Genomic DNA, 12,406 nt, shown 5'->3' on the forward strand with positions numbered 1-12,406 from the left:
AAAGTAGTTCTTCGTCTCGACTCTTTCCCTCTTTGTGAGTTCTCTGTGGAAACGAACAGCACACAACTCGTCACCACACGTTCCCGCTTTCTCATCCAGATGCACAGAGTTATTTATTTTTAATACTGAACATCACGTTTTAAATAAATGTGCACTGGGTGACCTTCTGTTTTTTTATCTCTGTAGTTCAGTATCAGTTTGTTGCCTCTAATACCGCCACTCTGAACTTTTCCTGATATCCCTTTGGTCTGTTGGATTGCTATACATGCTGCACTTACTATATTATAGACAATACATAACCAGGCAAACAGACTTTAAATTCTCATTTTAGTTTGACATTTTACACAAAAGGGATGCTTATGGCATCAGCAGATGGTAAGAGGAGAAGATTTGGCAGTTTGTAAGCCAGCCTGCATGTCTATTTTGTCAAATGTAAAGAAACTGTTTTATTGTATCTTCTATGTTACATACCTTGAGGCTTTTATGTCATATTTTTATATATATATATATATATATATATATATATATATATATATATATATATATATATACATATATATGAGGTTGATGGTCAAATGGTGGCAGTAAAGGGAGGAAGCAGTGCACAGTCCTCAGACTCCTTTCACATTAATGAATGGAGAGGCATAGATTTTTATGGAGCTAGGCTCTATTGACCTGTGGCTGACATCCACTTTTTAGTTTCATAACATAATCAGCACTTGACACATGATTATAATAACCAATGCAATTTACTGCATTCTCTGCAAACACATTGATTTTTTTGAACAGCTCCCAAAACCAATTACATTATTATTGCCGCATAATTAGCTTACACATTACTAAATTACTGACAGATTAAAAGTGAAATAGCAGAGTTCATACCCTGCCCACATAACTGCCAGAGAGGAAATTAATATGGATTCAAAAGGTCCTCAGAGGCATGAGCAGTAAAAGGGGAAAAAAAAGCAACAATCCATAAGGCATGCTTGCATAAGGATATCCTCTCTGCAGGCTTGCCAGGTGTTAGTTTCAGCATGGGCATTCAGGCCCAGGTAATTAATATGGTCTTTAGATTTGCATATGAATATCGATAGGCTCTGCTCCTATGGGGAAGGTTACAGTACTCTCAGCTTCAAGGAGTTTGAGTTGGACTGCTGAGGTTACCCATGCTTATCGCCTCATTAGTAAAGCCCCACACTCAAGCTAGGCTCAGACATGGCCTCGTTTAACTTCCAGAACTCCTATTTTGTTTGTATGCCATTTGTATATTTACAGTACATGTGTAGCTGAGTAACCTTTAGCAGACGTTTGCATACTTATTGCAGTAGCTGCTCTCATTTGGAAACTGTTGAAGGAGCGAGGTTCATACTGGAACCATCGCCGATGTACCTCCATAGGTCCATCTTTACTGCACCTCACTTCCAGTCAGAAGAAGGCTGGTGGCTGGCAGATGAGCTGCTTGATGGCAAACAAACTTTTCAGCAGAAATGTATTGCTCTGACCTTTTGATGTCCACATTGATCCAATGTACTGAGTGGCCGTTTCCCCAGAAACAAACATATATAATTGGTATTGGGTTCCAATGGTGCTCGTTCAACGTCTTGGGGATGCTTTGCAGCAATATAAATCAATTCACACTTATAGACACAATATGGATGCATTAGTGCTGACTGGTCATTTGAGGATGGCTGAGAGGTTAGAATTCAATAGACCTTGATCAGGCACAACCAATCTATCTTCTTCAACTCTTAACTTCTAGTACACTGGAGCTTGAGATGTAATCATAATGAATTTTACTTTAAGTGTTTTTATCTGACATGTTCCGTATTGTTTTGCTTGTTTTTAGAGTTATTTTCAGAAGTACCTAGAAGAAGTGATGAACAGGTGAACAAAATGAGATATTTAGAATGCATTGTTTAACGTCTCCATGATACATGTGTAATTTACACCTTATTATGTAGATACATGATTTAATTATCTTCAGCATGATGCGTTACATGTACACGATGTAATACATGTTGGATTGTTTGAGCTGCTTGTTGCTTAAAATACTGCCGACGCACCGCATGTTCAGATTCCACCTCAAAATGAACATGGATTCACTGCCTGAAGCCTTTGTCTATTTACAGCCTCATGAATTACCACTTTGCATGGAGTCAGTAAAACAAACATTGCTTAAGCATCAGATCTTTACAAATCTCCAAGGTTTTGAAGTTACGTGTTGGACGTTACTGCAGGAAAAACAAATACATTTGGACATCTCCCTAACTTTGAATAACACATTTACATAATTCCCCCACTTTCCTCTCAAAGATATTGATTCTCCTCATTTTCTCAACATCTCCTGAGCCCTCCGGTCTTGTTGGTTTTCATATCAGTCTTTGAAGCTGGCTGAAAAGACCCAGAGTAAAGATCTTAATTCTCCTTGAAGTTCTCGGGGGGGGGGGGGGGGTGTGTGTGTGTGTGTGTGTGTGTGTGTGTGTGTGTGTGTGTGTGTGTGTGTGTGAGATGTGGGTTTACCGAGGAGGACTACAGTAGAATCTCTTCATCGTTCTGAGCGTCTCTCAGTGCTGTGGGACTCCTCAGCACTCTAGTATAACAAATGTCTGCATTCATTTACCACTTCAGGAAGAAAAGACAGATCATTGACTTCGAGAAACAAAAATGGTGCATTACCTCACAAAGTCCATTGAAGAGCAACATGTGAGGTTACGGCTGAGGCTTAAATGAAAGTCATAGATGAGACCAGCTCAAATTCTCAAAAATATCTATACTTTTATCAGAGGAAGAATTTTCTGGACGTGTTATAGGCTTTGTTTTATTCACCCTACATTTTCTTTAGATGAGTCATACAACTATTGCAGCACATCATGTTGATTGCACATTAATTGCATATGTGGTCCAATTCTGCAGTTAACATTTGAGTGCATTTTAATTGCATTCTTTATTAATCAAAAATAGATTTCCAAATTGCACGCAGCAGTCTTTCATGGTTTTGTGAGAGAGAAAAAAAATAAAGTCATATTTTTTTTAACTATGAATCTAGGGTAACAACACTGTTTTATTGGTCAGTGTTGAGGATATTGGGCACTAGTAGCTACCTGTCCACCCTGCAGCCCTGCTGTTTACTCAGCTGTAGGGCCTCAGTCTCCAGTGTGAGGTCAAAAGCAACAGGTCACTAAATATTTCATTTCCCAAGTAAAACATCGTCAGCTGAAAAAAAGAAAGAAAGAAAACGATCACAGTGATGAATGTGCAATCAGGCTGATTAACTCGTTATTAGTTGTCCGCGGGATCCACCGCAGGAAATGAGGGCAAGAACGAAAGAGGTTGTTTATACATCTATACGAGTTATGAATGTGATGTGAGGAAGAGGCCTCCGTGAACTTTTACCTCTCCAAGTTCGTGAGTTGTGATTTTGAAGTTGAGTTATGATGCTGACATACAGCACTTGTTCCCACTGTCTCGGTCGTCCTCATAGTCATGTCGGTGCTTTTATCCAGAGCACCAAATCGTGCCATGAATGCTGATGGAGTGAGTAACCCAAGTGGTTATTAAAGCCGAAACGCTCTTTTTGGACCAATCAGTCTCCCAACTTCCCTCAAACTTTTCCTCCCTACTTTTTCTTTCATTGTCTTTTCTGTGCCGCCAGCAGATGGTGCTGCAATCTCTTTCCACGGCGTCGACAGTGGAGCCAGACAACATATGCTCTCCGGGTCTCACATGGACATGCACCGCACACTTTTAAAAGGGGAAAAAAAGTCCTGCTTTGTTCCTGAATGTTTGTTGAAATAAGTGGAGATTTCCTGGTTTTTCTTTTTTTTTTTCCTGAAAAGGAAAAAAAAAGAAAGAAGCAAAGTTTCTTTATAGGATGAGCTCGGGGTGTTTCGCAATTACCCGTTCTTGTGCTCCAGCTCTTTTTTTCCCCTCGCTGAGTAGGAACAGACAATGTTTTCCATTCCAGTTGCCTCTTACAGTTGCAGAGAGGGTGCTGTTGGGCTCAGTATTGGGGCTTTTACTGTTGTGGAACATGGTGGGTAGGATGACTGAGCCAAATATCACAGCTCTAGCTTGGATGGTGGGAGGCATTGTGGACGTAAGTAAGAGCAGCACTAACATCTTTCTCCGTGAGTGGACTGACAGGAGAGGGTGAGGAGAGGGCGCGCTACATTTCGTGTGAAGAAGTTAATAATTAAGCTTATGAGCATCTGCCAGGGCCTTGTTGTTTCTAATTGAAGAATTGGGTTATGTTGATGTCATTGCTAAATATATTTACCCTTTCATTTTTAAACTCTTCTTTTGATCATTATTATTATTAAGTCAATGTTTTTTTGTAGAACACCTGTGACTTCAAATGGATAGCATTTGATTTTCACACCATGAGGGGAGGTGTCTGAACAGGAGAAGGTGCATATGTGTGTGTGCATGTGTTTTAGAGTGTGTGTGTGTGTGTGTGTGTGTGTGTGTGTGTGTGTGTGTGTGTGTGTTAGTGGGTGTTGGGGGCAGAGGTGGGGGACCGTAGTGTGTAAGCTATTGAAAGGAGGAATGTGAGAGAGCATTATTGCCCACACTTCATGTGAATGGAACAGGGGTTAAAGAAATGACAGCGTACAGTGGGTGGTAGGGCCTCAGTGCAGCCTGGGAGGAAATGGAATGAGAAAGTGCAGTCAGGCAGACCACTCATTCACCATGACAAATGGGAGAGGCCTCGGCCAAGGGGATACCTGATACCCCACGGTGGGCTGTGTGCACCTGCCTGGGCTCCATGTGCAGCAAAGTGCAAATAAACCTCAGCCACTTGTAGCAGCACACCTCCATTTATTGCAGAATGAGTTATACATAATGGAGATATTAGGATTATAGTGGTTCGATATTATTCATAAAATGTTGATTATGATTGTACTCTTAATGATATTGTATGTTTTTAAAAAAAAGTTATTGTGTTACACTGCCGTGAAGAAAATACACATGCAGTGAATGTATAAAGGACTAAAATATTTATTAATGTGAGCGTGTGCACATTCTTACAATTAACCACTGTCGCCACGATGTTTCGTATGCCTAATATTAATATAATATGAATCCTAACTCAGAGAAATTACAGGAAACTCAATAACAGAAATTGATTATGGAATACACTTGGATATAAATACAGGCAGCAGTTACTTAAAAACTTCCAACAAAACAATATATGAGCTGATATATACGTTCTGTAACACTTCTACCAGAAATCTTTGCATTTGAAAGATACAACTTGGAGATTGTGATTCAAAGGTTAATGCAATCCTGTTAGTTTGTAAGAAATGTTTAGTCATCTTTACGCACCATTATAAAACACAAATTAAGGAATTAATTGTTTCATTAAATGACAGTAAATACTTTTGCCGGTTTCTCTTTCAAAATCTGAGGAGGTTGTATCACCATGTAGTTTACAACAAAACAAATCATAAATACCCAGGATCATTCATTTGCAATTTGTTACTCACAAATAATGATTTGCGTTCCTTTAACAAATAAATAAATAAAACTTCATGAAGCTTGATAACTCGTCATCCCAGTGCAGGTCTAAAAGCATTAATATGCTCACAAAGAGTTAATGAGCGTTTCAACAGGAGGTCACAAGCCGCATGTCATGAGGTTTCCATCTAAATTAAGTCATCATATATCAAATTGTGGCATATTAAATCTCAGGGAACTGTTCAGAATTAGAGGGGTATACTGCTATAATCCAATTGTGTCCGAGCACAGAACAAGAGACATGCGTGGACAGAGCAAGGAGAAGCAGTCTTCTGTTCGCATATTGTCACGCGTGCTCCAGAAAGGATTCTCCGCCTCGATGCTGTCACTCTTCCTCGAGCGTCCAGGAAGGATTACTGACCTTCTCCCATGCAGGCAGATGAGCTGTGGTCACTCTAACACTGGTCAGTGTGTGGCGTCGGGGTGCAATGCAGCGTGCCATGAAAATACTCAATCTCCTCTCCCATTTCAGTGTTTAGATTGGGCTGTGGAATGACCGCAGGCTGACAGTAGTAGGGCCCGCTCGACCCAGAGGAGAAGAATAACATTCGTTTTCTCTCCGGCCAAACATGAGCTCACTCCTTCGGTTGTGATTTTCTGTTCCATGTTCAAAAAAAGAGAGACGTTATTACTAGATATCACTTCTTGACATTGCCATGCTTTACATTTGCACAGTATGATGTTACATCCTTAAATGTAGACGAGGCAAAGGGTTTAATAGGAAGTGAAGTGGCATTCCCTCCACCGAGTGCGTTATTAACTAACACCTGAGTGCATTACATTATCACACTTACACCGCAGCTAATTAACACCGAAAGAAACAACAGAAAATTTGTATCTGTTTTCACGGTTTCTGGCTAATGTGATCACCGGCTTAACAGAGTTTGTGAAATTGTAAGCGAGCTTAACCATTAACGTAGTGTAAAGCATCAGCTCTGTTACTGTGGTTACCTTCAGTCAAATAACGAGCCGGGATCTCACGGACACGGTGACGTAGAGCGATGATTGAACTCTTGACTGAAACTATGGTTTCCCCAATTTATTTAATGTTTTACGAATTGTTTGGCCCTGCTCCACCGGTTGGTCAGTGTTGTAGTAGTTTAGCAGATCAATGTCTGCCAGTCTCTGCTGTCACTATTTCCTGCTGCAGAGGACGCGACATGAACAGCTCTCCTGAGTATTTACAGTAAATACTGCTCCCACCTTAATAGGTAGATGGAGGGGCGGGGTGCTTGTTTATTTTTCATTGCAATCCTTTAATTGTAAGACATTTTTAAGATTGTTCTTTTATAATTAAAATATTACCATAAAATGGATCAAGTTAATTAAAAAAAAAATGGGTCTGTGGGTTCCCTTTTTTATTTATTTATGTATTTATTACTTCTTTGTGCACTGTACTGTACACAGTATTATAAGCCTGCCAACACATGGCTCATCAGGAGAGAGCATTCTCTCAGGTTTATCACTCTGTGTGGAGTTTGTCTCGTCTCCTCGTGCACGTGTGAGTTTCCTCATGTTGCTCTGGTTTCCCTCCACAGAAAAAGACATGCATGCATGTTGTATGATCTAAAATACTTTTTAAACTGTCCTTGAACTGTTGCGTCACTGCGGCTGCCCAATCCTAAATAGCCAGGTGTTGTAACTAACTGTATTTAATCTTGCACGGTTATCATTGTGTGGCAGCGTTTGTATTCCTGTGCAAAGCATCTGGGTTAATCTCATATTAGTCAAGAAGGATCATTCTCACAAACAGCCTTACACTTGGGTCACAGAACTATACTCTACATTAAATGCATGGCGTCGGTGGATTACCCATATCAGTTCAGTCAATAATAAAATGGTTGTAAAATGAATTTTGTTATTGTTATTCACAGATTCATATGCTTGCAAACGCAAGTTAAAAAAAAAACTAATGTTGTGAAGATCTCAACATTGAGAGTGCTGAGTTTCCAGAATCAAGAGTTGCATGCATAACATTTGATTGAGCACCGTGATAGCCTTTATGTTGGCAGTCATAAAGCTTGTACAATGAATTAGAAATTTAATTAGACTCCAATTAGAAATTCCCGTAAGTGGATTTATGTTAAGTTTTAATGTTTCGATTTTATAGCCCCTCGCTGTGTGTTCTGAATGTTGCTCATCATTGGTCCTGTGTGTGCACGTATTGTACTGCATGTATTAATGTTACTTGGTGTGTCCTGTGCTTTGCATTATACAGTTGCACATTCCTGTCCCATTACACACGCTGCACTATCTCACAGTTTTATTTTCATACTGGAATGTATTTATTTGTGGAGGAGCAGCGGGTGGCAGGGACATCTGTTGCACTAATGCCCAACAGAGTAAACAATATGTTTTGAATTAAGATCTGACCTTGGAATAAGCTTTATCTTATTTATAAATCATAGTGAGTTAAATATGCTTTGTAAGTAGATTAGGTCATCTGGACCCCGCCCCCCCCCCCCCCCTCTCAGCAGCGAGGGTGTAGAGATGTAATCCAGATTCATAATCCAATGATTCTTACAATCTGTTTTGTGTTGTTAAATACTGGGTATTTGTGTTGATTTAATATCATTCTAATCTCCTTTAAACTGCCCGTTGCTGTCTGGTTCATGGCCATCTTGTTTATGGCTTGCCCTCTACTCTTTACCACAAGTCTTTACTGTAGGCTGGGAAGTTAAATCTGACGAGGCCCACTGGACTTCCTGGATGCTGCTGAGCCGTAGATATGTTTACTCCTATATGAGGCTGCATTTTCATGTTTTTAAAAAAAAATAGATTTTCAAATGCATCTTGTGGATGTTTTTTCTAGTTTTTGTCTAACGTCTAAAGTTGTGCTAACGCCCTCTGAGCATCTTCTTGTTAAACTTTGTATAAACCCGTTCTGACAGTGAGTTAGTGCAACCTTTTGGCACAACCTTTTACAAACTTCAGGCAGCTCTTTTTGAAAAGCAGGATCTTGGAGAAACGGTGATAAACCAAACCCACTTCACTGAGTGTTTTTGTTTTTGTTTCCTAAAAACATTATCACATTTGTCTAAATAGATTAGCGACAATGAACTCTGACTATATTGTAGTTTTTTAAAGAAATTCCGTTGTAAAACATCAAAACATTTGAGTGGTATGTGTACACAATATCTTATTTTTCAATAAAATATTTTTTAAGATTTATGAAAAGATAGTTAGTTTTTATACCAAGACTCATTGCATCTCAGAATTATACTTTTTAAGGATTCATTTTTAAAAAGGGAAAACATTTTTATCTACTTTGTCCGTGGGTTTGCTTTTGCTAAAAATATTTTATTGTTTCTAAAAAAAATTAAAAAACATGAAGATTTACTTCTAATTGCGCAGGTGGAGCAGTGCGAGTGCGTTTGTTCATGTGTGAAGGTTTGTGGTCGGCTACATATAGCAAATACAGGGCTTAGTAAAATGTTTAGAACAACAGGTGGTTCTGAGAATTTCCTACTAATAGGTGTTTACTGTCATTTCTAATTTGCAATAATTGACTCGTCATAAAGCTTAGTCTGATTTATATCCTTGCTATTTTTATTTAGTTTTCTTCTAAGTGGATTCTGCTTCCAGAAGATTTGGTTAGCGCTCAGACTTGCATGTCCAATATTATTAGTTGCTATGAGTTCAGCCCTTGCAAATCTGTTAATGCATAAGACCATAAGAGCTTCTTATGTTCCAAGCCAGGTCAGAGTGAAGACACATCAGATTAATATTTGATCATGCAGAAGGGCCTTTAATCAGATTTGCTTATTCCCTTAGCTGAGTGCTCTGCAGCAATTATCATAATTGTTGCGCTAAACATGCTTGTCTTTACGGCTGGTGGTTGGACGTGAGCGTGTGCTGTGAAAGGGGGCTTCTAGCACCAAACCCAATTAATGCAGGACGGATGGCTGGGCCTGCTGAGGGAGAAGGCGGATATGGGGGTGAGGAAGGGGAGGGCAATGGGCAGGGACACTGGTCCAACCCACAGCCAGTGATATGGCCTAGGGCAGGAAACTCAACTCCAGCCACCTGGAGCTCCTCAGGATAGGCTCTGCACAAGCTGTAATCCCCCCACAGCCATGCCACCAGCTCCAGCTGATACGTGGGAAGTCAGAACTGCACAATTGATATATTCCCTGGGCTTGGAGATACCAGGTTGTATCGAGTTCATCTTTCCCTCCTCTTTTGTCTAACCTGGGGATGGAAATAATGATTTTAAATAATGCTGAAAGTGTGTGAAATACTCGAGGGCAATGGTTAACTAATTCCATCTGATATTGTATTCCTCTTTATTTAATTAAGGCTTAATCTTTACTTGAAAAAAAGTCCCAATATTGCTTTGTATCTACTTGTTAGGACCCTGGAGAGACTTATTAGAAATATTAATTATTTTCATGGGTTTATGCAAGCATACTGTATGTATGGTTGTATAGAGAAATAGATGACGGGAAAGCTCATAGGTATTTGGGTCTTTCAACTATTTTGATGGTGGAGATATGCATTTGCCAGCTTTTCCCAAATAGAGAGAGAGAGAGACACACACACACACACACACACACACAATAAGATATGTGGAGAAATCAATAAAATACACAAAACTACTTGAAACCATGTTATTGTACTATTTACAGAACTGCTGACAAAATAAAATTACACAAAACAGTATGTTAAAATTATTTAGAATTTCAAATTAAAAAACTTCAGCGCTTGAAAACATGGATACAACTAAATTGTCTATATATTGAAGTAAAGTTAACTTAATATAAAAATACTCATTTACAGAAAAGAGAATCACCTTGAAGCCTTTGTCCACAGCATTATTCATTGTTTCACAGAATATTGCATGATTTTTAACAAATTGAATAAGGGAATTGAAATGTTTGAAATGGATCCACAGATATTTCTGATGTGACATTAAAAAGGTAATGACATTGTTTTTGTGTTGTGGTTTTATTCAGAAAATATTTCGGATGGATACATTTGTGACTTGAATCCTGTAAATATGTCAATCCAAAACAATAAAATTACCAAAGAAAAACTCATTGTTGTCACTCTGATTGCTCTCTGATGAGTATGTTTTCAGTTAACCAGTTTGTCATAAGCATGTCTATTAAACAAATGAGCCTGTGGACCAGTTCTGTCTGTATGAAAGTCATCCATCCTGCTGGAGGCATGGCACTGCGCAAAGAAACACTACGAGAGATGGTTCCCCATTAATCTACGTGACTGGCTGGAAATTGCATCTTTGTAATGAGTATTAGGTGTGCATCTACATGAATTAAAGCTGAATGAGCTTCTGATTGATCACCTCCTCCCAAATGACGCTGCTTCCATGATCATTATTGTTTAAAAGTGACTAAATCATATCGGGATGATTAAAAGTCTCTGCTCTGAGGGGAAGGAAGATAACGTCAAGACACACTGTCGAAGGAATTGTGCTTCTATCCCTGTATGGTTGTGGTGTATTTCTTGTTGTGTATGTGTGGTCAAACAGGGCGTATATTTAAATCAATCGATTGAATTACCAAATTCAACAAGAGTAGAGAAATATATCGTGAGTGTACATTGACCATTTTCATAATTTTATAGCACACGAGGACCCCAAGGACAATATAAGATGCAAAAGAATAGATAAATGAGGAGTAGATGCATTTGGTACATCAGCTTTCAATATCTCAAGCTCTAATTCAAGGACATTCCTAATAAATGCCAATGGGCTTTACATGTTTATCTGTACATGAATATTTGCTTTATGTGAGACGTCCTGTGCTTTTGTTTTCCACTGTTACAACAATAAAGCACAACGACTTCAACTGGGCAGTAAGATAAAAATCACGTCACACATTCAGCTATGATGGGATGAGATTATTCGTGTTTTTTTCTTCACCTAACCACATGAAAGGTCTGTAAGGGTAAATAGAGTGCAAAGGCAATGTTTGAAGTCGAGGCCAAAAAGTCCAGGTGTTTTTACAGGCATTGTGGCATTTATATGCTCTAAACTATACGTCTGGAGTCGCCTACGCAAAAGTGCTAGACATCCCTGCCAGGTATTCTCTTACTTCATAAAGTACATTCAACTGTGAGCAGCTGATTAGCTGAAGTTCAGGCTCAGCATATAAAATTGTAATTCTTTGGACTCCCACCTGACTCTGCATTGTAACTGTTGACACGCATCCATTTTCCAGTTCCACATTTCAATCTTTTAAGATGTAAAGCATTATCAGGAAATCTGTTATTGTTTCCAGCATAACTTACCATTACACGGTAACTGTTTGGCACGTGGGAAAATAAAGTGAATGTTGAGAGAAGATCCAGCTTGGCGAAACGGCAAACCTCATCACCTTGCAGCTCGACATATTTACTGTACCTGGACACACTAATGTTCCTCTGTAATGTCTTTCTAGTAATTATACTGCCAAGCACCCTGTTGGGGTAATTATACTAAAAACACCCTCATTAGCAGCATCAAGATGTAAACCCTCAGAAGCCTCGCTATTTTTCCCCTTGTGCACCTCGGAAGACAACTTCTTTGGTTAACGTCACCTCATATTTACATTGTGCTCATGGCATTATCACATCGCTGCTTTCGGTGTGGCTGCATTACTTTGCATTATAATGACATGACATCTGGGTCTGCTTCACCAGACCCAATATTGTCCCTTAAAGGGGCTTGAAACTCATGCAGAAACTCATGCAGGCATGTTAGCTTGTGGCTATGCACAACAATTGGTTTAAATAAAGAATGCTGGCAATGCTAACCGGCTGTTTACCAATTATCTGAAGAATCTAAACAGAAGCATCCGTAAGTCATGGCACAAAAACAGCTTTCAATAATTGGACTCAATTGAAATGTGATGGCATAAAAAAAGTGGAAGTTCTGCAGACATATTGC

Source organism: Cyclopterus lumpus, chromosome 3 (assembly GCF_009769545.1).
Source record: "Cyclopterus lumpus isolate fCycLum1 chromosome 3, fCycLum1.pri, whole genome shotgun sequence".
NCBI classification, from domain to species: Eukaryota; Metazoa; Chordata; class Actinopteri; order Perciformes; family Cyclopteridae; genus Cyclopterus; species Cyclopterus lumpus.